The sequence below is a fragment of the Anolis carolinensis genome, chromosome 3, assembly GCF_035594765.1.
Source record: "Anolis carolinensis isolate JA03-04 chromosome 3, rAnoCar3.1.pri, whole genome shotgun sequence".
In the NCBI taxonomy this organism is placed as follows: Eukaryota; Metazoa; Chordata; class Lepidosauria; order Squamata; family Dactyloidae; genus Anolis; species Anolis carolinensis.
The window spans coordinates 177,565,936-177,589,079 of record NC_085843.1 but is presented as its reverse complement, the minus strand read 5'-3'; the positions used below and the strand labels follow the sequence as shown (position 1 = coordinate 177,589,079).

At 40.5% G+C, this 23,144-nt stretch overlaps 1 protein-coding gene and 1 long non-coding RNA gene across 4 annotated transcripts in view; one reads left to right on the top strand and one right to left on the bottom strand.

Moving 5' to 3' along the window:
* rasgef1a (RasGEF domain family member 1A) overlaps positions 1–23,144 on the bottom strand; it is a 455,191-nt gene that overhangs the window by 397,385 nt on the left and 34,662 nt on the right. The window lies entirely within an intron of this gene.
* Positions 1,627–15,509, top strand: LOC134297673 (uncharacterized). The gene is made up of 2 exons (XR_010004496.1): positions 1,627–1,755; positions 15,451–15,509. It is a non-coding gene; the product is annotated as an uncharacterized LOC134297673 (long non-coding RNA).

The following is a 23,144-nucleotide window of genomic DNA, read 5'->3' as shown; positions in this document are numbered from 1 at the left end:
GAAGACACTGTAACTCTCACTAGGACTGGATATTTGTTAATAATCTCTGTTTCAGTACCACATTGAGAAGAAAAAAGCAATGGCTTTTCAGATTGGTGACTGTGCAACATAGGGTGACCAACCTTTGGCCAGGAATTTAAATGAGATTTAGTTGCAATAAAGTTTGCATATTTTTAGCAGTGTGGAATCACTTCCGAAATTGTCTCTTCATTAGCTACCCATTCCCGTTAAGATTCAATAGTCTTATTTTAATGTGTATTTTATTTATTTTTAACATTTGAAAAGCTTTCAAATGATTCTATTCAATGTTTAATGAGATCATTCTTAATTGTTTTTTTTTTAAAAAAAAATTAATTTGATTTTCTATGGAAGTGGCTTTAGGTTCCACTGTGAAAGAAAGACAGCATAGAACTGAAATAAATATTTTAAAAATATTGATGCATACAGTAGTAGGAAAAAGTATTACTGTGGAATGTCTCAATAGTCTGCATATGTTGGCTAGACAGTCCAATAACATCTGAATAGCCTTTATCTTTTAAAATTATCGAAAAAACTTGTGGAAGCCCACTTGTATTCTAATGGTGATTTTCTTACAGCCAGTGCCTTAAAGCCACTTCTAACAATAGCGGTTCATAAATGCTTGTTGGATTTTCACCAAGTTGGGTGGTATGATACAGAATGTAGACAAAGAACTTGGATCAAGTAACTACAAGTTGGAAATAGATTTGAGAGATTTGGCTTTTTCTAGCTTGAATGAGAGGAATTTCTAAAGAAGAAAGTAGTGGCATTTATTTTGGCTTAGTGGGAAAAGCTGGATCATGCAGTTATGGGATAACCAGAGAATATTTTGAGACCCAATTACTTTAAGAGATGAAGGATTAAGCTCTGCATTAGAACCATGTGTTTCAGCTAGTCTTTTGCATACTTGTTTGAAGAATATTTTTGGAAATGAAATAAGCATTGGTAGTGATGGTTTAATCTCCATTCAGGTTTTGGCAGGATGTACAGAATGGCACACAGCTACAGAGGAATAAATCAGTATGCCTTGGCCAGTGGACGAAGCACCTGTTGAGGGCATGATCCCTCTTGGAAGATGTTAAAACTAATTTAGAATGGTGACACCTCCGTTAGCAAAATTATGTATTTGTCTTAATAACATAGGATGTTTTCCTGATGAATGAAATGTGAATGTCATATTGACAAGAAAAGAGAAATATAACAGAATTGCTGGTCAGTTATTTATCATCATCATCATCATTATTGTATGACACAGCAAACAAGATAGATGCTGGATTTCGTATCACAAAATCACAAGTCGAACATTTCCTAAGTGTCTAAGACTGTGTGATGTATTTTCGGATGATGTGCACAGATCCCAGTAGGGTGGCCTTTTGCAGTTGGCAGATAGTAATTTTGTTAATGTCTATTGTTTCCAAATGCCGGCTGAGATCTTTTGGCACGGCACCCAATGTGCCGATCACCACCAGGACCACCTGCACTGGTTTATTATTATTATTATTATTATTATTATTATTATTATTATTATTATTATTAAATCCTGTTTCTGTGCATTTTTGCTACTCACCTTTAGAAATATTTGCATCATTCAGTGTGTACTTCTTTTTCAGAAACCTCAAATAAGCTTTCATGTGTCTGTATCCTTGAAGTGAGACCTGTTTCTTGGAACAGGTCTTAGGAACTGCAAAAATTCTACATTTATTGAGATTGTAAGAGTCTAACAGTATTTCCATCCAGGTGAGATTTCTTGGCATTTTTCATAGCTTGCTGTCCAGATCCAGTACGGATATCTCCAGATCCAGTACGGCTGACTTGTGATGGTTTTAAATAATTGTTTTAATGTGAAGATAACTGGTTTTAGTGTTTATGTATATTTATAGTTTATTTTATGTTCCGGCATTGAATGTTTGCTGTATATATGTTGTGCTCCTCCCTGAGTACCCTTCGGGGTGGGGTGGGGGAAATATAAATACTGCAAATAAATAAATATAGTACTTTATGTTAATCAAGGTATACATCAGTGGTTCTCAACTTGGGGTCCCCAGATGTTTTTGGCCTACAATGGTTTTATTTACCATTATATTGTTGTTTAAAATGATGGTTTAATTTGTGTAATGTTAAATGTCAAGGATGTTGTTTTATTGTGAATGTATTTTATCTTCTTTGCTATGGAAATTTGGGCTTGGCCCCATGTTAGCCGCCTTGAGTCCCTGCGGGGAGATGGAGGCGGGGTAAAAAAATTAAGTTATTACTATTACAACTCCCAGAAATCTCAGCCGGTTTACCAGCTGTTAGGATTTCTGGGGACTCCAGGATGAGAACCACTGGTATACATGATGTGGCAGCACTAGCTTTCTTCATAAATTAGTCCACTGTTTTAGGTTGGGCCAATCACCCAACCTCACTGTGCCAAGAAAGCAATCTTGAAAGCAGTACTAATAGTGTAGATTACCTTACCACTAGGGGTAAATCTACACTGATTCAGTAAACTGGGGCAGATCCAAGTTTATTGGTATGGCTTCAGGATAGGCCAGATAGACACCCCCACAGCATCTGTGAAAATGGGAGATAATCCCGACTGCCCAAAATATGGTTTGGTGCTACTGGACAGCCACCTTTTACAATATATTCCTATGTTCCATGTGACACTGGTCTCTGGATGTAACACAGATTCTATCTGTCTGCCATCATCTGTTAGTTGGGGCAACAGGGAGAAAATGAAGAGGGGAAGGGTGAGTAGGAATCCCCCCTCCTTTGGGCCACCCAAGCCTGGAAAACATGAGATGGCAGTGAGAACAGTTACAGCCAATAACATTCTGGAACTGGCCCAACTGTTCAGATTGGTCCAAAGTTGGGGATAGTCTAAATTCTGGACCAGAATTCGGAGTATCAACCGAGTTTAGTCAACATGCAGCAAGGTTGTGTTAAGGTGGCCTTGCCTCATATCACCCCAGATCATCTCCATGTGGCATTTGGCCTGCCATTTGACCTAAGTGGTAATGTAGATGTGCCCGAGTTCTCATTCTGAAATTTGTCACTCCATTTTATCAATGGAAAATATGTGTGCTGGAAAAGAAATATGACCAAATATAATGACTGTGCATTAAATTGATGAATTGAGGTTTGTATTTTATTGCATTATTGAGGTAATATATGTGAAGTCCTTTAAATATATAAAATGTGCTATAAATATTATTTATTGCTATTACAAAATGAGTAAGTAGACTGCCAAACAAGCACTTTAAAATCTTACTTTATGTATTCAAAATATAGCAACATTATATTCTCCTCCAAATTCACTCCACATACTTTTCACTATTATCATATTCCTCTTAGAAATACCCTGCATGATTATATTTAAATGTTGTATAAAGGGAAAATATGCTTATCATAGAGAGTAAAACAAGATAATTAATTATACAATTATACAATTAATTATACAATAAACCTGTAATAATAATAATAATAATAATAATTATTATTATTATTATTATTATTATTATTATTATTATTATTATTTTATTTTTATACCCCGCCCCATCTCCCCGAAGGGACTCGGGGCGGCCTACATGGGGAAAAGCCCAGGTCACAAACAATATAAAAACATAACAATAAAACACTCAACAATAAAACAAGTCATAGGTCAAGATACAATAAATATTCTATGATAAAATCCTGATGCTCCTTCTAGTGGAGAAACAGATTTCAAATATCCTGTGGCATTCAAGGCATGGAAATGTCCCTCATGAATAACCTCCTCTCTTCAAGATCATTTTGTTGCTGTCAGTTTTGGGAAGCAATTAGATGTTCTACCACTTTTTATTTGTTGGGCAACTTTTTTGGTGTCTTTTCCAAAGAAGGCTGGAAATTTAGTTTAGGTAATTTACATTTTTGAAAATAAGAACTATCCAAGTTTTAATTTTTTTTCATATGACTTTTTTATGTTAGGAGTGACTTGAGAAACTGCAAGCCACTTCTGGTGTGAGAGAATTGGCCGTCTGCAAGGACGTTGCCCAGGGGATGCCAGATGTTTGATGTTTTATCATCCTTGTGGGAGGACTCTCTCATGTCCTTGAATGGGGAGCTGGAGCTGACAGAGGGCACTCATCAGCTCTCAAATGACAATAATACGAGATGAAAATAATATGAATGTGTGTATGGGCGGCAATCAAATTGATAAGTTCCTCAACACAGAAATTCCTAAACACATAAATTCAAACACACCTTTGGCCCTTGGGAATCATAGAAGCTATGATTCTCAAGGACCAAAGGTGTGTTTGAATTTCTATGTTTTCATTTACATTTTAGCAGGAAATTTAGGCTTGATGCCTCATTCTTAAGACAGTTTTTTTTACTTAGCTTCAACTTAAGAGTGAGTAGTACAACATGCTGAGAATGTATATAGTTATGGAATTTGAATGATGGATTGGATTTAGGTTCCAGTTTCTATAATCTGGTCTGTGATTCACACACATTCATCACTTGACAATTGAAATAACCCACAAACTAGGGATGGCTAGATATTCCACAACATTTGAAACATCTTTAAAATGTGTTTCCTGAGCATCAGTAAATACTGATGAGAAGAATACTGAACTGGAATTTAGTCTACACAACATTTACATCCTGACTGCCCAACAGTTCCAAATATGGTTTGGTGCTACAGTTATTGCGATTATACTGAGAATGTATAGGGTTCTCAGTATAGGGTTTTTTGGGTACATCTGAGCCAACATATAAATAGTAAACAGTCCCATCAGAGGGCCTATACCTTGGCACAATGTCATGCCCTCCTATCAGCTGTACTCGAAGGTCTATATTAGAAGGCCCCGTACCTGGAGAGACTGTGCTCCTGTGACACATAGAAACAACTGAACATGTGCTTCTCCAGTGCCTGTTTTACAGAGACATTCAAACTAGTCTCATCTCACCATTGCTATATAAACACCCAGGGCGCGCAGAACAATTTTACACCACCCTGTTCCTGTAGGTACCAACTCTGTTACAAATTATAATGTTGCCAAGTTATGTGCAGCAGCAGTTAAAATTCACTGGGTGATGGCAGGTTTCACAATTTAGCATTCTAACTTATCAGAGAATTATAACTATAGATATATTTAATGCTCCCACCCCCTAGTCTCCTACACCTGTGTCTGGCCGTAATCCTCCCCCCCTTATGCTCCATCATATTCTCTGAATGTGCCTACCTCTCCCTCCAAATATTATTTCCTTTTCCTTTCCCTCTAGACTTTTTTAAAAATTAGCATCTTGTGTTTTAACTTTTTAATATACTTTTACATTTTAGCTTTTAGGCTAGATTTTAAAGTATTCTGCTTTTATTAGACTGTACCCCACTCTCCTTTTGCTGGTCTATAATAATAGAAAGATTTGAGATTTGATATGGTGAGCAGTGTATAAAATTGTGGTATAGAGTCTTATTTTCTCAGGAACTAACCTTTAAAAATGAGCTAATCTATATCAGCTAGATTTCCCCCGTAAATGAGGTTTGTTCAGTAAAGACTTGAGCTAAATCTCATATACAAGGAAGATCTAGCTGATATGGATTAGCAGACTGATTAGTAGTGATGTAGCCTGTTGAGTGATATCTATTATAATCCATGGCCATGACTTGGAAGAAGTGTCTTGTCTGCTAAATATGTATATAGTGATATAATAAATGAATTCCAAGATCTTTGAAAGATTGATGGTTATTTCATAAGGCATGCTTTATTTTAAAATAATCTCCCAGGACTCCCATGGAATGTGAGCTACTAATTATGTAAGAGAAATTTGGACAAGGATAAACTTACAGCTCTTATGCAGTGCTATTTTCACATGTTAGAAGGATGTGCTGAAACTTGGCATAGCTAGTTTACATATTTCTGATCTTAATTTATTCATTGCTAATTAAGACAAGAACAGAGATCATAGGCAACAGTTTAGGCATATTCCCATGTGCTAATTCAGTTCTCAGTATAATCGCAATAACTGAACCACTATTTGTGCACAATTGCCAGTTACTGAAGATAGGGTTCCCAGATCTTCTAAATAAGATCATAAGGTAGGAAGGATGGCACAATGACTAGTATATAGAGGACAATGCATCTTAGAAGCAGGAAATGGCAACTGGGAGTGCTGGAGAAAGGTCTTGCTGTGCATCTGGCATATCACACTGGCAGTCCTAGATGGTGGCAATGAGATAAAAAGGCAAAACTATCTAGCCAAGCAGGAAATAACTTGCACCTTTAATTATGCTCCCCTCTCCATCAACTATGCTCCTTTCTTTAGGGAGAATTACAGACTGAGAGCTGAGAAACTGAAAATAAGAGGAGAAATTGCTAATTCCTAACACAAAGCAAAAGAGAGAAAAAGATTAATAAAACATGCCAAGTGGAGATATTTTTACACTGTGGGTAGAGTATGAAGACAGTAATCTGTGGTCTGCATTTGCCTGCAGCCGGCACATGAGCTAAATAAAAGAAAGACTTTAAAGAGCAGAAAATAGCTACTGATCTTTAGGCAAATAGGCTAATAATAAATAATATTTTGTCCTGAAAAAAACCCAACCTTAATTCTAGTTCTTGACTGTTTCATTCTCAGATTGATAAAATTATTTTTGCAAGAGGTATTTTTTTCCAAGTTATTATAATCAGAAATGTCTGGTGGGGCAATTAATCCACTCCAGATTTTAGCCTGAAATCTAAAGGCTCTATTCCCAAACTAGGCTCAACATTTGGACAGCTCCTTAAAGTTCAGAATCAAAACCTGGATTGAATTCATTATTCCAGCTACCACTGAGTGCATTATAAGTATTCACATCTATCGTAATTTTTAAATGAAATTGTTAATTAAATGTTCTGCAGGGAAATTGGGATTCGGGATTTAAAAAGTCTCCTGAATCCACAGTATGGCTCCCCCCCCCCCTTTAGGTTTGATGCTTAGGGGTTGTTAATTTATTTTCTATTTATTTTCTTCAAAGTCTTTTGCAATGTGGCAGTGTCAATGCCAGTAAAATAAAATAATACAGAGAAAGATAATTGCTCTTACTCTGCATAAATAAACTCTGCATTCATCTTTGGGGATATCATCTTGTAACAGAATGTCATTGGCTACATGACTTTTTTTACTGCTAGGAACAGTAAAGATGGATGTTTGCAGCACATACACATGGACATTTATTTATTTATTTACAGTATTTATATTCCGCCCTTCTCACCCTGAAGGGGACTCAGGGCGGATCACATTACACATATAAGGCAAACATTCAATGCCTTGACATAGAACAAAGACAAAGACAAACCTAGGCTCCGAGCTGGCCTCGAACTCATGACCTCTTGGTCAGAGTGATTGGTCTCAGCTGGCTGCAGGTGGCTGCTCACCAGCTTGCGCCACAGCCCAGGCCTAAAAGCATCTGTTAGACCTGCAAGGCTCTTGCTTAGCCAGTACCTGTTCTGACTGGGTCTATATGAAAGCTAGCTGAAAGAAGCTGGTTTTCTTTGGAGAATAACCGATAATGTAGAGCAGAACTACTCCCATGGTTTTAGTTCATCCTTAGTTTTTCTTCCCATTTTGGAGCAATTAAATGCTAAATTCAGTTTATAATCCCAATTATAGGAGACCTATTGAACTGGTAGGATTTATATTAGTACTAGCTTGGAGACCCGGCGGTGCCCGGGTCATTTGAGAAAGGCATTGTTTGCCTGTGTTCCAAGTGTAGGCTATATCCAATGTCAGGTGGGTTCAGTGGGTGCGGGTGAGCTCCAACTCCCATATGCAAGTCCCATCGTCCAGTGTCCATCCCTCTGCAAACAGAGCCAGTATGTAGAGTAGGTCATGGGGGCTCCATGTACCATGTTTGATCTTGATCAGTCATTTGTGTGGGTCGCGGTGCTGTCAGGAAGTGAGTGAAGGTATTGGAAGTCCCATCGTGCATGGTCCATCATCCTCCAAACTGCACCTGGGTGTAGAGTGAGTCATGGGTGTTGTCTGTGTCAGGTTTGGTCTTGATGAGACATTGATGGGGGTGACAGTGGTCCTGGGAAAGTGAGTGAACATACTGCAAGTCCCATCATCCAAGGTCCAAGCTCTTTCAAACCTCACCAAGATGTAGAGTGGGCCATGGTGGCTCTATTTGCCAAGTTTGGTCTTGATCAGTCATTGGTGGGGGTCACAGTAGTCGCAGGAAGTGACTGAAGATATTGTAAGTCCCCTCATCCACGGTCCCTCTTCCCCCAAACTGCACCAGGATGTAAAGTGGGCTACCCTGCACCTGAGTGTCAAGTTTGATACAGTTTTGTGATTCATGGGCATCACAGTGGTTTGTGGGAGGTGAATTGGATGAATGTACTGCAAATCCCATAATCCTTGGTCCACCCTCCGTCAAACTGCTGCAGCATGTGAAGTGTGTCATTTGGGATATGTGTGCCTGGTTTGGTTCAGTTGTGTGATTTGTGGCAGTTGCTGTGGTCTCAAGAAGTGAGGGAAGGTACTGCAAATTCCATCATCCTTGGTCCATCCTGCCCCAATATACATCAGGATGTAAAGGGGTCGACAGGAGTTCTGTGTGCCAAGTTTGGTCCATTTCTATCATTGGTGGGCATTGCAGTAGTCTGTGGGAGTTAAAGTGTTTGTAAGTACTGCAAATCCCATCATCTGTGGTCCATCCTCCCCCAAATGGCAGCAGGTCATAAAGTGCATCGTGGGGATGAAGTGTGCCAAGTTTGGTGCAGATCCGTCATTCCTGTTGGTCTCAGTGGCCTCGGATAGTGGCGGCCAATCAAAACGCGAGCACATATTCCGCCAGGCCAATCAAAACGCTGATACATACTCCGATTTCACTTTTATTATATATATAGATTGACCTAATGGGTTCCATTCATTTAAACATTCTACCCTTCTTTAGATTAACAATTAAATATTTCCAAAGAAGGAACCATACCTCAGTGATGAATCTCCTAGGCAACATTTAATGTTGATTCAAGAAGACATGATATAGGTCTTAATGGGTTTTCAGGGTGAATGTAACCCCATCCAGCACAGGTTAAATACCCATTTCCTGGTCTGCCTTTTGAATGACGAGGAGCATCTCTGTCTTACCTGGATTAGGGTTTTTTTTTGCCCCTATCCAGTCCATTACTGATGAAAGACACTGACTTAGGGTCAGGATAGCTTCCTTGGCTTTAGGGGGGAAGAAGTAGAAGAGTTGGGTATCATCTGCATATAGGTGGCACCAGGACCGGCCCGAGGAAATTCGAAGGGGTACGCAAAAAATTTTTTGCGCCCCCTCCCCTGCGCCGCAGGAGGCGTGGCCAGGACTGGCCCCGCCCCCCGCGCCCTAGCCCCGCCTCCAACGCCGGGCGGCCACGCCTCCCGCAGCGCAGGCGGCGTGGGAGGCGGGGCCAGGGTGCGCGGCGTGGGAGGTGGGGCCAAACGTGGCCCCGCCTCCTGCGGGGCGCGCCCTGGTGCAGCCAAGCTGCGGCAGGAGTTCTTCCAGGCCGCAGCCTGAAAGGACTCCTGCTGCAGCGGGCGCGCGCCGTGGGAGGCGTGGCTGGTCCTGCCTCCCGCGGGGTGTGCCCTGGCGCAGTCAAGCTGCAGCAGGATTTCTTCCAGGCCGCAGCCTGAAAGGACTCCCGCTGCAGCGGGCGCGCGCCATGGGAGGGGTGGCCGGTCCCGCCTCCCGCGGGGTGCGCCCTGGCGCAGCCAAGCTGCGGCAGGAGTTCTTCCAGGCCGCAGCCTGAAAGGACTCCCGCTGCAACGGGCGCGCGCCATGGGAGGCGTGGCCGGTCCCGCCTCCCGCGGGGTGCGCCCTGGCCTGGCTGCGCCATGGCGTGCCCCGCGGGAGGCGGGGCCAGAGCTGGCCACGCCTCCACGTCACATGGCCCCACCTCCGCCAGGTGTGGCCCCGCCTCCCAGGGGTTCAATAGCGCCCCTGGGAAGGTGGCGCCCAACGCGGGGGCGTGGCCAGCGTGCCATGTTGGGCCGGGCCTGGGTGGCACCACACCCAGCAGCTTCAAGTATATGTTAAACAGCATGGGGGACAAGGTAAAACCCTGAGGGTCTCCACAGGATTTCAATTGCTTCTCTGTGTAGTCTGACATAGTAGTTGCCAGAGTGGTCCAAAATTTCTGTATTTTCTGTGTTGAAATCCACAAGTACATGGACAATTTCAACAGAAAGGAAAAATCCATGAAAATGAACAAAATCTGGCTATCAGCATTGAGAAACTTCAGAATCAAGACAGTAGCTAATGAACACCACCCAGATACAGGAAGCCCCCAGGCAGCATGCAATCAAGGGCCAGTGAACACCACCAAGACAAAGGATGCCTCCAGGCAATGAACACTCCAAGGGAACAAATGCCAGGCTACTTCCAGGCAGATGCCCTCACTAGTGATTATGCAAGGTCATAACCAGCACTTTGAATTGTGCCTGGAAACAGACTGGCGGCCAGTGGAGTTGCTGTAACAATACGGTGGTCCGCTCTCTGTAGCCAGCCCCAGTTAGCAATCTGGCTACAGCTCTTTGGACCAGCTGAAGTTTCTGAACACACACACAGCCCCATGTTGAGTGTGCTACAGTAATCCAGATGGGATGTAACTAAGGCATGTATCACCATAGCAAGATCTGGCTTCTCAAGGAACAATTGACATCCAAGTTTTAATTGTGCAAAGGCCCTCCTGGCCACCGCAGATACCTGGGCCTCCAGGTTCAATGGTAAGTCAAGGATAACCCCCAAACTGTGGGCCTGTGTCTTCGGAGGGAGTGTGACCCCATCGAGCACAGGATGGATCCCTATTCCCTGATCTGCCTTCTGACTGACCTGGAATATCTCTGTCTTGTTTGGATTAAGTTTCAATTTATTTGCCCTCATCCAGTCCATTACTGATGACAGGCAATGGTTTAGGGTCAGGACAGCTTCTGTGACTTTAGGTAGAAAGGAGTAGTAGAGCTGGATGTCATCTGTATATAGATGGCACCGTACTTCAAAAGTCTGGATGATCTCTCCCAGCAATTTCATGTATATGTCATGAAATTTCATGTATATGTCATGGGGGACAAAATGGAACCCTGAGGAACCCCACAGGTCAATGGCCAGGGGCTCAAACAGGATTCCCTCAGCATCACCTTCTGGATGCGGTCCTCTAGGAAGGATTGGAGCCACTGTAACACAGTGCCTCCCAGTCCCATCCCATGGTCAATGGTATTGAAAGTTGCTGAGAGATCCAGGAGAACCAACAGGGACACACTCCCCCTGTCTAGCTCTCTGCATTGGTCATCCAACAAGGCAACCAAAACTGTCTCTGTTCTATAGCTAAGCCTGAAACCAGATTGAAATTGATCTAGATAATCAATTTCATCCAGAAATACCTAGAGTTGAGAGACCACCACATGCTGCAAAATCTTGCTCAAAAGGGGGAGGTTGGACACTGGCCAATAGTTGTCCATTATAAAGGGGTTCAAGGATGTTTTGTTTTAATATGGGTCTCACAACTGCCTTGTTTAGGCAAGTTGAGATTCTGACGTGTTCCAAGGTAGCATTGACCACCACCCACTCAGCTGGTTTACCTCTGGCCTGTTAGAATTATGTGCCAAATATTGTCTTATCAATTGCAACTTAACCCATACACTGATGCCAAATTGACTCTATGGTGGATATGAAAATTGATAGTAAATACAACTGAAATGTTTATTACAGTCTGTACAACTGAAACATTTTGGTTTCCCTAACATCAGAGACTGAGAGACTGAGGCCAGTCATGTAGTCAAACCAACCAACCATCTATTTATAGATATAGTTATAAATTATCTATAAATTACTACGACATGAGAGGATAAAAGCAAGAATGAAATATAAAATTGGAATATCCAGTTTTTTCAAAACCAAATTTACTCATTCAGTTACTTTCTGCCTAAATATTGCTACCACAAAACAATGTGTTATGGAAGCATTAGCAGTATTACATCTCTAACAACTTGCTGATTTAGGAAGCTCTTTCTGCCTAAATATTGCTACCACAAAACAATGTGTTATGGAAGCATTAGCAGTATTACATCTCTAACAACTTGCTGATTTAGGAAGCTCTTTCATGAACAGACATTGTGGCAACCAATATACCCCAAAGAGCAATTTCTGCTGTATGAGACATAGCCAGAGACTTATAGCCATACTAGTTTCAGATGTTATTTGACTAAAATCACCAAAATTTCTGAACACTACCCATGTAGGGAACCATGGTCCCATTGTGTCTGATGAGGTTTATGCAACAGTAATTGTGTTACAAATTGAACCATAGCAAGACTGCTCTCTTTGCATGAGGGAAAATGGTGTGCCTAGCAGGAAACTGCATAACTGCATGTTTGTCTAGTGAAAACAGTTCTGCATATGATGCCAGCATATGGATATGCAGAGATTTTTTATTAAAATTTCAAAAAAGTTTAGCACTTTTATAATTGGCCTACATTTCCATCTTTGTATGCTTTCAACTAGAAATGTCATTTTGGAAACTGGATCTAAGCCATTTCTTCATAGATCATGGGATTCTGGTAATAATGAGAAAGATTTGCTCACGAGCCTGAGTAATTATCCAGCCATTTCCCCCTGGAACCCACACACACCTTGCCTTGGAATAGCCATTCATTTTCACCTACAGCTGTTTAGCATGTTGTCTGTGCAATGGCTTGACAGTTTTTGGCAAGGTCTGAGTGGGCAGCTGTCCATGCCACACAATTGGTGCCCATGTTGACAATCTAGCTCACATTGTGAAATGAATGAAGGCGTGGGGGGCTGAAATAACTCTTCCCTCTACTTCAGTGTTTCCATTGTTAATAGAATTTGGCAACAGAGAAGCAGGAGGAGGATGATACTCTATCTGTGCACATTTTACTCCATTCTAGTTGTAGAAGAAAAAAATGAGTCTGCAGGGCTATGTTGATTCATCTTTTCCCTGTTGCATAATATTTATATTGGCAATATGGGTTGAGAGTTTACTACACAAAACATTGGAAATTTTAGAAGCATACCTAAGGATGATTATACTTGTGATTTTATTTGTCATATTTTCTCTAGAAAGATCAAGGAGCAAATGGGAATTTTTACCATGCCTCCCAAGTCCTAGGGGCAGAGCCTGTAAACACTGGGACACTGGGATTGGGATGCAGGCTATGTCATTCGTTTAATGCAGAGGTGTGAGACTCATTTTTACTGAGGGCAACAGCCTTCAAAGAGCTGTTTGTAATTGTAAGACTGTATAAATGTATATTGTCTGGCATTGAAAGAATCCCGGGCCACAAAAATTAACGTGTGGGCCAAATTTGGCCCATGGGCCTCCACTTGACACAAGTGTTCTATTGGAACAGGTAATAATAATAATAACTTTATTTGTATATCCTGCCACCATCTCCGTGAAGGGACTCAGGGCGGCTTACAGATGGCTCAAAGTGCCTAAAAACAAACATAAAAATGAAGCACAATATAAAATACAATAAAATAAAACACACATATAAAACATTAACAGACTTAATAAAACTAAGGTCATCAACCAGTGCGGTAAGCTGTTGTAAGCGTGGCCAAGCTGTAAACAATACAAATGGAATAAGTGCAAGCTGCAATGATGGAGAGAGCGCATAGCATAAAGTGCAAAGATATGCAACTACTGCACAAAACAACTAAGAACTAAGCATTCTCAAAAGCCACATCTTCAAATCCCTATGAAAGGACAGTGGGGGGGGGGGCCTGTCTAATCTCTCTGGGAGGGTGTTCCAAAGCCCGGGGGGGGGGGGACGAGAAGACCCTCTCCGTCATCCCCACCAACTGCATTTGTGATGATGGCAGGACTGAGAGGAGAGCCTCCCTGGCAGATCTTAGAGGCCACACTGGTTTATTTGGGGTGGGGAGTGGTCACGAAGATAGGCAGGACCCAAGCCATTTAGGGCTCTATAGGTGATAATCTGCACTTTAAATTGGGACTGGAAACTTATCAGCAGCCAATAGGGTTGCTTTAGTAGGGGAATTGTGTGCTTTTTATACCTAGTTCCAGTTAGTAGCCTGGATGCTGATCTTTGCACTAATTGCATTTTTTGAGCCATCTTCAAAGGCAGTCCCACGTAGAGTGCATTGCAGTTATCCAATTTAGACATAACTAAGACATGGACCACCATGGCCAATTCAGGCTTTTCGAGGTATGGTTGCAGCTGGCATACAAGTTTTAACTGTGCAGAGGCCCTCCCAGCCACCTCCAACACCTAAGGACCCCCAGACTACGTAAATAGCACTTGAGTAAAGCTTTATTTTCATTAGTATTGGAGTCATGCTCATAGGGAAAGAGGCCCTTTCCACACAGATGTATAAAATCCACATTGAACTGGATTGTAATGCAGTGCGGACTCAGATAATCTGGTACAAAGCAGATATTTTTATGTTATTTATATGTTTTATCTGTTTTATTGCATGCATTGGTTGTATATTGTTGTATATACATTGTTTGTATATTGTTGAATTTGTGGCATCGAATTGTGCCAAAGTGTAAGCCACCCTGAGTCACATTTGGGGTGAGAAGAGCGAGATATAAATAGAATAAATAAATAAATAGTGTGGATTATCTGTCTTGATATTCCTGGCTATATGGCTGTGTGGAAGGGCCCTAAGTGTCTAGCTACCAGAAATGAGGCAGCAGCATCAAGAGGCAACAATGGCAATCCATTGGACTGCTCCTCAGCCCGCTTGCCATTTGGCTTTCTTGCAGGTGAGTCTACCCAAAATGCTGTCCTAATCTCTTTCCAAACCTCTGTTTGCTTCCCTCTAATAGATAAGCGGCCTCTATAACCTACTGTCATTACTAAGGCAAGATTCCATTGCTGGTGTAAGCAACTCCTGCATATTGGTTGGACGGGTACCATCTTATGAAATCTTGAATTAGCCCTGATAGTTTTGATCTGGCTATGGAACTCCCTGCTTATGAAGGCCTGCTTACATCTTTGTTTCACAACTTTACATAGTCAGATAAACACTGCTCCTTTTTCATATATAAGAATGCAAATATTGCCAATCTCTCTCTCTCCCCCCCCCCCAACCCACCCACCCAATGTAGATTTTATAATGTCACCAGAAATGTTTTTGTTGGGCATCACAGATAAACAATTTGAGCATAAATATGGATCATTTCTTTGGTACATGGCAACTGCAGCAAGAATATTTTTCCTACTTAAACTTGGAAATGAACTGAAGCACCAAAGAATGGATTATTAGGGTTTCCGTATTGGCTAAAATGGACACATTGATGCAAATTTTATAAGATAAGCCCATTTAATACTTGCAGAAAGAGTGGAAACTGTTTTCAATGTATAATAAGCTGTGGCTATTAGCAATTAGTAGGATTATTTAGTTAGATTTTCAATGATAAAGTATTTTTTAATTTTTTTTTATTTTCATTACAGATAGACCAGACACATGAAGTTTGATGAATTTCTTAATAAAATGGATGGTGAATAAAGAAGACCCAGACATAAATGTACTTTATCCCTTGATATGAGTGAGTCAAAATTTAAAGTTACATTTTGGGAAAGTGACACACAATCTGATGTCAAATACTGGTATTTGACTTTGGCCATTTAATGGTTAGATTAAGAATAACAATCCTGCCATCTATTTTTTCTTGTTGTCAATATATTTTTATTGGTATATGTAACCAATTTTGATAAGTTTTCATTTTAAAGTTATAGTTTTAAAAAATTCAAAAAAAATATACTCTTCTTTCGTATTATCCCACCCTACCTGGAGCGTGCAACTTTCTGTGCCTATTTACAGCTTAGATCAGAGCTACCATGGCTAATGAGATATCAATTAAGAGTGAGTATAATATTCAGTTTTTCTCATCCATATCAAGAGAATCCATATCACAAGAATTGAGATACGTTGCCAAAAAAAAATTGATCCAGCAGCATGAGTTCTGCTTTGGAACTTTTTTAAAATTGTGGGCAAATCCTTTTATTTTGTGAAGCACAAAACCATCATTTTCTCACAAAAATTCCTAACACAGAAAAATAAAAATAAAAATGCACAAACATACTGTTAAAGTGATTGAGGCTTGTGTGCAAGTGTAAAATCAGCAAAGATGTAAATCCATACCACATTCCAACAAGAACAGACAAAAAGAAAGGAAAAACCTTGGTTTTAAACTATGGTGACTTAAAGAAATAAATGAAATTGTCCATTTGCATAGTCTTAACACTGTATCCAACACAAATAAATTTTATCTGCAGGTAATAACACCTGCCTATGTAGGGTGACAGTATCTTTTTTAAAGCAACTTCATTTTAGCAAGCATTGGCTGTACTTGCTGAGACGGCACCATTGTGTTCAATTGCACAGCATGACCCAAACAAGAGAGCCATCAACAATTGGTATTTGGCCTGCCAAGGCGAAAGAACCACTAGGAGCCAAGAGTCTGACCCTTTAAGGCATAGTTTAGAAGAATTATGGACTAGGAACAAAACAAAACCTGCTTATGATGTTCAAAGAGAATACCATATTTAATTGAACACCAACTGGCCACTACCAGGGGGGAAAAACAATAATATTGTTATATTCTGGCTTAAACGTATCATTAAAGGGCACCGCTTACTGTGCAGCTCATATCAGGTGTCTCTGTTATAAAAGATATGGTTCAATATTACTATACCATGGCTGTTAGGACAAGGCTGAGCTGCATAAAAGGAGAATGAACAGATGGGCTGCAATTTGTACAGGATTTGGAAAGCCACAAGAAGGGAAAAAGCCTTTACGGCTAAAATGCAGGAAGGGGGTGAGGATGGTGATGTGACTAAAGCCTCCAAACTATTTTGAATATGGCTTGTGTTCCTGGCAACACATTGGTCAGGAAAAAAGTCCAGCATGTGTAGGAATGGCCAAGGCACATGTTTTTCATGCGTGATGACACACATCTTGGCTGATTATCTCTGGATCACATTTTGGCTGATTGACTCTGGATAGAAAAAGAACCCAATGTATCCCAATTAGTAATTCAAGTTATGCACAGAGTTTGCAGTATGTTTGGCAAAAAAAAAACTTTGTTTGGTTTGTTAGGTCCCATTTCACTCACCAGCTATTGACAGATCAGAAACCATTACATTGGATAGATAGACCGATTCCTTTACTATGTTCTGACTCAGAAGTTATAGCTAATTTGTTTGGTGGATGTAATTGTGACCCCAGTTTGTCCACTATGGATTCTTTACCATTTATACAGTTTGAGGATGTGGGCAGATAGCTAGAAGCCCTTTAATGAGCCTTTCTTGGCTCATTAAAGGCCTTAGAGGTGGACTGAACAAGTGCATAAAGACAGTAGTCAATGACTCCTTACAACAAGGCAAGGTAAGACCTTTGCTGGAAAATTCCCTGGATTCATCTATAATGAATAACTATAGTCCAGTGTCCAACATTCCATCTTTGGATAAGTTAATTGTGGCCTCCCAGTCCTAGGGATCCGTTATAAACTGATTTCAGGCCTGGGACAGAGACAGCTTTGGTTGCCTTCACAAGGAAGTAGAGGAGGACTGTGTTCTTCATAGTTTTTGATGACCATGACATACTTCTTAGACATCTTGCTGGGATGTGACTCGTAGGAGCATGTGGCATCATTAAGAGGTCATCTCCAGATGGCCTTATGGATTGAATGAGATGTTGGTATCTCAGGATATGCAAGTCTTAAAGGTACTTCTAGCTTTATAAGCAAGTAACAAATTCTTGAACACCAACTGGAATATGGGTAACTTTGGGCACATTCTCCAGCCTCAAAGCAAGGTAACCCCTCTGAACAAATTTTGCCAAAAAAACCTCATGATAAATTCATCTTAGGATCATCAAAAATTATAAATAGCTTGAAGACACACCATCACCACTACAACAAGGAAAGAGCCAGGCAGTGTATATTGATTTAAGAACTGCACTGTCATATTTAAAGAGGTGCTAATAAAAAAGCAATAATAACACTTCAATTATTATTATTATTATTATTATTATTATTATTATTATTATTATTATTAAACTTTATTTGTACCCCGCTAGCATCTCCCAAAGGACTCAATGCGGCTTACAAAGGCCAAGGCCTCAACACACAATATAACAATACAAAACAAAGGCAAATTAAAAGAATTAAAACAGTACAAACCACAAGCAATAACAATACGCTAAAACACAATAGAACTGGGGCGGAACATATTCATTTGGAACATATTCATTTGAAAGATAAATTAGCTGGGTTTGCATCAAAAGGTTCTTATGGGCTATACACTGAATTCATATTGAGCCTATGGGTATGGCATGCTGCTGCTGTTGCTGCCATGTGTAGCTTTGGGGAAATACCAACACATCTTAAAATCACCAGCTCTATCTCTTTTTCTAGTTATCTGATTGTACACTTTTTTCCCCTGTGAGATTGGTGCAGTTTGTCACAATTGTCTTGTCAAATGTTTGAAACATTGAGTGTGATAGTGACACTGTGACTGACTCTATATAATCAGCACGGTGGGAGTTGCCTGCAGCTAAATCACTCCCCCGGGAAGGATTTTGTATGTTCTGACTGCCTGAGCCCTGTCAGTGCACTAAACATCTAAGACAAGAGGGAAGGACTTTAAGAAAGTAATGAGAATTTGGAAGGCTCTTTGGAAGGCTTAGCCATCAGAAACCTGCTGTTTAATTCAGTTCCCCGCCTTTGTGTGCTTGCTCACACTTAGGAGGCTGCACGCTTATAAGATTTAGTCCCTCTATATATAGTTTGAAAAGAATCTAAGCACCTACGTTCCTCCAGTTCATTGGAATATTTAGAGAATCCTACTTACTTATTATATTTTCTTATATATGAGAACTATATCTGCCCACGCTACTTCAATAAACACTTGGGGAGAAAGTATGATGAAAGGGGCTTTCATGCTGCCATCCATGTTAGTGGCACCATCAGACAAGGAAGGCCCTTAACAAGGTTTGATATCCTAAAAACTGCTGTAGCCATGTGCAGCAGCAGTCAGGTTAAAGGGAAGCATGGAAACTGTTGTCATGGCTCCTGCTGGACTGAACAATGACGTGCATGACTACAGCAACTCCATTTAGGGCTGCAGCCATCACAATGATGAAGTGTAAAATGATAGAGACATAGGAAAAATGTTGAGGGATGGGACTGTATTGAGAAGGAAAGTCTCATGTTGAATGGGCTGCATATAGGAGCATAAGAGAGCCTTAAGTCTTACAGATTAATTTGGTCTCAGTGCAATTGCCACCCCATTACATCTGAGTTAAATCTATTCCAAACTGTGTCAAGAGCCTAAATCCAACCTCTAATACCAACTAGAATGGGATTCAGTGGCTGAATGGTAAGATAAGACAACCATTAATGTAATGGTCTACTCTACTTAGAACTAACAATTGGATTTAGCACTCAGGCCATCAGAGCTAACCTAATATGTTTCACTGCTTGAAGCGAAGGTGGCCTTCACCCACAGTTCCATATACAGAAATAGGACTGCCAGATAAAATTTACTTCAGTTCCATGATGAGATCATATACACGATGCAGATTAGTTCAGGAAGGACTATTCTCCCTTGCATTTAGAATGGACACAGAGGCATAAGATACATGGAGTGACCACTGCAGCCTCCAAAATATCTGCCAGTTACTTAGGTAATTATAAAGCCAGCCATGCCTACCACAACTTGAAATGCAAACTTGAATCACTACATTTTAGGAAGGATATACAGCCAACTTCAGCAATCTTCTAAGAATATATGCTAATGGTTACTATTTAAATTTGGATTCTACAAAAAGAAAGACAGAAAGAGAAATTGAAACCTTTTTTTATTCATGGAAATGATACAAAATAAAATGCCCCATATCTATTTAAGTGAAAGAGAAATGTACCAGGGTCTTCTCCATTCTATTTATGCATTAAATGACAATGAATTTAGTTTTATGTAAGGGAAGTCAGAGGTTTTTGTGTTCCATGCTGTGAAGAGAGATGATACATTTTCAATCTATGATTTTGACTGATGTGTTCTCTAACCTTTCCATGATACTAGATAAGAAAATGATGGCAAATAATTATGAAACTTATATTTCTAGTATTTAGCACAGAGATGAAATATCCTTGTGTAAGAGGAGTTCTAAAATTAAATTATAGCAATAATCAGCTAAAAGTGTTAGTTGACTGAAGGTTTGACGGGTAAAGGAGATACGTACTTATGTTTCAATATGATTAATAGATAATGAAATAGAATACATTTTCTTTTAGCAACAAATGTTAATACATTTATTTGATTAAAATCACACTTGCAGAAGTTATGGTGTGATGAAATTCAAGCAGGTGATGAGTTGGGCAGGAGACTAATCAAATACAAGGATGGAGGTTTGCAAGATTTCAACAAATTAGGACTAATCAATTGATTAAGACTAAGCAATTTTATTTCAGCATAAGCTTTTATGGATTACAATATTATGATGTGTTGCTTTTCTGGTTTTGAAAGAAGTGGGATTTGACCGTGAAAGATCAAACTGATTAGTCTAAAACAAAATAACCTACTTCTTCCTGGGTTTGAGGTACAGGAGGTGAAAAAAAGGGGGTGACAATTACGAGTGTTTCTTGTTCCAGGGGGCCAATTAGCACCCTGCTAACCAGTCATCAATCAATCAATCAATTTATTAATGCTCCGACCAATGGTCATATGCATATACAGAAACAACATCAAACTAACATCTATACAAAACACTATAAAATCCAACACTTAAATGTAGGATGCAAGCAGGATAAAACAGAACATGCAAACTATACATTGTGAGGTGCAGCAGCACAAGTGCAACATGTGCTGAGAGCTGCACAATTAACGGTAAAATGCCAATGTATAAGATCAGTCATTTAAAAAACATAAGTAAAATTATCAACCAAGCATCTATAGAAACCCTGTAAAATTCCACGGTTAAAAGCAGGATGCATGGAGTATAAAACAGAGCTTGCAAAATATAACTGGTAAAAAGCCAGTATAAAATATCAGTCATATTAAAAACTAGATAAAAGCATCCCCGGCGCAGTCGATTGCAATGTCCGCAATCAGTCTTGCTCTGATTTTATTTGCTGCCAAGGTAAAGAGAAAGACCTTATACGTGATTGTGGAGTTGGTGTCAGATAAAAGGTAGAAGATCTTTTCTGCAACCGTGTTCGATTGTAGGTACCATAGAATAGGCCCTAAGAATTTATTTCTTGGTGCAGAGTATAGAGTGGGGCAGGTCCTCAATTTCTGGGGCCCCGCATACGCATATTCGGTTAGCCAAAGGAGTGCCCAAGTATCTACCATCCAGCACTGCTGAGGGCATGCTTTGGAATCGTAGAGCTGTAAAAGCTTGTCTGAGGTTAGGGAATGTAAGGTTGGTTAGATACATAGCCCTTTCATGGTCGAGTTAGTATAATTTGTACCATGTTGAGAATTTGGAGCTGTCTGTCCATTTGAATACCTTGGTTATAAATGTATTCATGCAACTTCTCTCTTGAACTCAAGATTGAAAGCTCATGAGACAGGGTAGAGTATATTTTCAGCAATTTCTGATGTTTTGAGCTCCAAAGTTTGCATTCAGATAGATGTTCAAAGCATAGCTTTGGGAAAACCCTAGCTGAGGAATCCTTTATGATTCTCCAATAGTTGTATATGGAGAAGTGAATGCGGGATCTTATGGAGGGTAAACCAACCTCTGCTCTGACCAAGGCTGCTGGAGTGCCAGGTGGGAGTCTTAGCAGTTTCTTAAGGAATGTATTCTGGATGGCCTCCAATTTTGGTATCTGTGAATCGTCCCATCCCCAGACTGGAGCGCCGTACAGAATCTGGGCAATAACTTTGCTCTGGAATATTTTCAGAGCTGGGGCAACCAGATGGCCCCCTACTGTGTTATAAAATCTGAGGATTCCTCCAATAGATTTTAGTGCCACTTCTCTGCTATGTTCTATATGGGGCTTCCATGATAGAGTCTCTGAAAAATATACACCCAGATACTTAAATTCCCTGCATTGTTCAATCTGATGGCCACCAATGTGTTGAAGTGGGAATGATTGTATATAGAGTTGTTTAAATGTAATTGAGTTATAATGTTGCAATGTGAGCTGGAGATTACATCATGCTGTCTGCTGTCCACTATGCGAGTGTGTAAAGAGTTAACTGTGTATTGCATCAGACAGCAGGGGTGGTTATAAATAGCTTGCTGTGTTATCTGTTCTTCTCTCTGCCCTCTGCTCTCTGCCTATTTGCACTCTGTATGTATATATCGTCTTGAGAGTTTTCCGTTTGTCAGTAAATCTTTTGTAGAAAGCCAAACAGGCTTCAGCCTATTTATTGGTGCCAGTGATTCTTCGTTGATCTTCTGCTGCATGTGTGTTTATCCAAACCACACGCTCTGACACAATGGACCATCTGAACTGTGAGTGTCTTTTTCTGAACACCATCACCTTTGCTTTATTATAATTGATGTTCAGTTTTTCTTTGGAGCAGTATATGCCCAGTTTAGTAAGTAGCCTTCTTAGACCTATTTGAGTGAATGAGACTAACACCATATCATCTGCATATAAAAGGGCAGAAATCTTCTTTGAACCTACTGAGGGTGGGAAGAATTCTGGACCTGAAAGTGCTGTTATTATATCATTCAAGTATAAATTAAAGAGTGTGGGTGCTAACCAGTCATGTTAAGGGTATTTTTGGCAGACACATTTTTGATAGGATTCCAAACTCTACAAAGAGCTTCAGTAAGGGTGGTCACCTACAGTGTGCTTTGTTTTCTGCAGAGCTGAATTCACCCAGTGATCTGGAATATACTAGGATCTCCTGCAACACATCAAAGAGTTTAACTTGGACTGTCCTGTGACTTTCTTTTATGTACTGTAACACCTTTAATACATGCTGTGCATTGCTGGCATCAGGGGCAGTTCAACCATTAGGCGAAGTATGCGGTTGCCAAAGGCGCCATCCTCTAGGGGGCACCTAGGGGGCGCCGTTGAGGCACCTCCGCCCAGGCATGGCCTTCCTGCCTCCACGGCCATGGCCTGGCCTCCGCGGTGGCTGGGCCACCATGGCAGTTAAAGGTGGCACCAAGGTGCCTTCACTTT